Source organism: Colius striatus, chromosome 28, assembly GCF_028858725.1.
Source record: "Colius striatus isolate bColStr4 chromosome 28, bColStr4.1.hap1, whole genome shotgun sequence".
NCBI lineage: Eukaryota > Metazoa > Chordata > Aves > Coliiformes > Coliidae > Colius > Colius striatus.
The window spans coordinates 2791376-2793875 of NC_084786.1; the positions used below are offsets into that span (position 1 = coordinate 2791376).

Here is a 2500-nt window from a genome sequence, read left to right on the forward strand (position 1 = left end):
TCTCGATTTAGGGGGACGAAGGCCCGCCGACGGGGACCTGCGAGGCAACCCCAGCCGCGCCGCTGCCACCGCTGCCCCTCGCTGCTTGCCAGGGGCGGCGGCTCAGCCGGCGATTGATCGTCAAGCGACGCTCAGACAGGCGTAGCCCCGGGAGGAACCCGGGGCCGCAAGTGCGTTCGAAGTGTCGATGATCAATGTGTCCTGCAATTCACATTAATTCTCGCAGCTAGCTGCGTTCTTCATCGACGCACGAGCCGAGTGATCCACCGCTAAGAGTTGTCTGGCTTTCGGCACCGCCCCACGCGCGCGGGGGAGCCGGGGACCGCTCACACGGAGCGGCCCCCTTTTGAGGATGGGCCTCACCGCCCGCGGCCCCGCTCGCTGGCTCGCGCCAGCCCAGCCAAGGCCGCAGCGGAGAGGCCACGCCTCGCGTGACCGTACGAACACAAGCGGAGAAGGAAAAAAAGGAGCGAGAAAACTCCGAAGGGCGAGGGCGGGGAGCCCGCGCTCCCGACCGACCCCCCCCAGGACCTGGGGGGGAGAAGCACACCTCGGGAGATCCCTTCGGAGGCGGCCCAGGCGCCCGGGCTCGGCCCGGCCTCCACGCGGAGGCGGCGGCAACGTCCGACCCTGCCCGACTTTGCCCAACCTCGACCGGGAAAAAACGGCCGCCCCCGCGGCACCGCGCTAACGACAGCCAGGCTCTTCCCTCCACCGTGGCTCGCCGACACGCGCCGGCGGCTCCGCCGCCGCGCCAACGCCACAAGGTGGCGAGCCCCCGGAGCCCGAAACGGCGGCGCGCCCGACCGCACGGCCGCCTCCTCGCACGGAGGCCCGCCGCCGGGACGGAACGGCACGCACCTGTCCCCGGCCACCGCCGTCGACGCTTCTCGCCTCGGCCCTCTCCTCTCTCTTCTCCGGGAGAAAGACGGACGCGCGCTCAGACGGAGGGCAGCCGCCCGCCCCCCGCACTTCCGCACGGAGACCGGGACGGGGAATGCCTCCGACTGCACGCGGCCGCTTCACCCGGAAACGGCAGGGACAGGCGGCGTGGAAGTGACGAACGGGGGACACCGGGGCCGGGACGGCCGCCGCCGGCGACGAGCGACCGGCCGAAGGATCGGCAGGCCGAGCGCGTCGCGCCGCCACCGCCGGGCCCGAGGGCACCGCGCCCTGGACGCCAGCTGGCGGAAGGAAACCAACCGAGAGCGCTCGCCGAGGCGGGGAAGCAAGAACGGAGCGCAGCGCGGCACCCCGAGGCGCCGTTCCCGGCGAACCCCTTTCCCCCCCGCCTCAGCGGCGAGGGGGAGCGACGGGGACTCGCCAACCCCGCGGCAGAGGAGCCCGCGCTCCAAGCCGGGGACGCCCGCTTCGAGAGGAAGGCAGGCCGGGCACGGCCGACCGCACCGCGGTCTCGCTGCGCCGAGACCGGACCGCGGAAAGGGGGGGGCAGGAGGACCCCTCCCCGGCACGACCGTCCCGCGGGGACGAGCGCGGGCAGGCGGCGGTGGCGGCCGAGACAAGGGCCTACACGGGAGAGACTCCCGCCCCTTACCGAAACGCCACCGTCGTTGGCCCCGCCCGTCCCGACCCCTGCGGGACGCATCGAGCCGCCCGAGTCTTTAAACCTCCGCCCGGCTCCGCGACCGAGGAAAGGCCGCGGAAACGCGGACGCTAGGTACCTGGCCCTGGGGTGAGGGAAACGACCTGAAGGGCCCCGCAGGGGTGCCTCCTCCCGCTGCCACCATCGGGGGGAGCGTCCGCCCGCGGGGGCGCGCCCGACATCCACCGCCATCACCACGGCCTCTTTCCCGGGGCCCGGGGGTTTCCCTCAGTGAGCCCGGCGCTGCGCCCGGGATGAGGGCCGTGGCTCGGGCCGCCCGCTCGCGCGGGACGCGACCCGGCAAGAGAACCTCGCGCGCCAACAGGCGGCATCGGTCACGGCCGAGCGCCTCCGGCCCCCCCACAAACCTCCTGCCTCGGAAGAGGGAGGAGGAGAGGGGAGGGCGCGGGGGGAAACCCTGCCGTCTCCGTACCCGCCTCGGCGACGCAGCCACCAGCTCCGGAACGCCCGGAAAGCCCTTGGCACCCTCGCACGGCCGGCCACTCGGCCACTGGGCAGGGGGGCGCTGCTACGCAGCACGCCTGCCCCGTTGCGGGGAGGGTCGCGGGAGCCGCCTCCCGGACCCTGAAGGGGACCCCTTCCTCCCTCTTCAACCCTCGTCATCGCCCTCGACGGCCTGGACCGGCGACGCCGTCGTCGCCGCCGCCGTTTGCCGCTTAGCTCCCCCTGCCCGAGCGGCGGGGGGCTCGGCCGGCGGGGAGCGCGCCGACACACAGGCCCCGGCGGCAACCCCGTTCCCGACCGACACCGCTCGGACCGGCGGCGGCCCACACCGCGACTTCAGAGGGCCGCGGCCCCACCTTCCCCCCCTTCCCAGCCCCGGCGGCAGCAGGCAGCTGCCCCGGCGGGTGAGGCGGAGGATGACGGGGGCCGCTC

General features: G+C 74.4%; 1 non-coding gene across 1 annotated transcript; it reads right to left on the reverse strand.

Annotated features, from left to right (window-relative positions):
- Positions 1-125: 125 nt before the first annotated feature.
- On the reverse strand, positions 126-278 carry LOC133628257 (5.8S ribosomal RNA). The gene has a single exon (XR_009820639.1). It is a non-coding gene; the product is annotated as a 5.8S ribosomal RNA (ribosomal RNA).
- Positions 279-2500: the final 2222 nt, after the last annotated feature.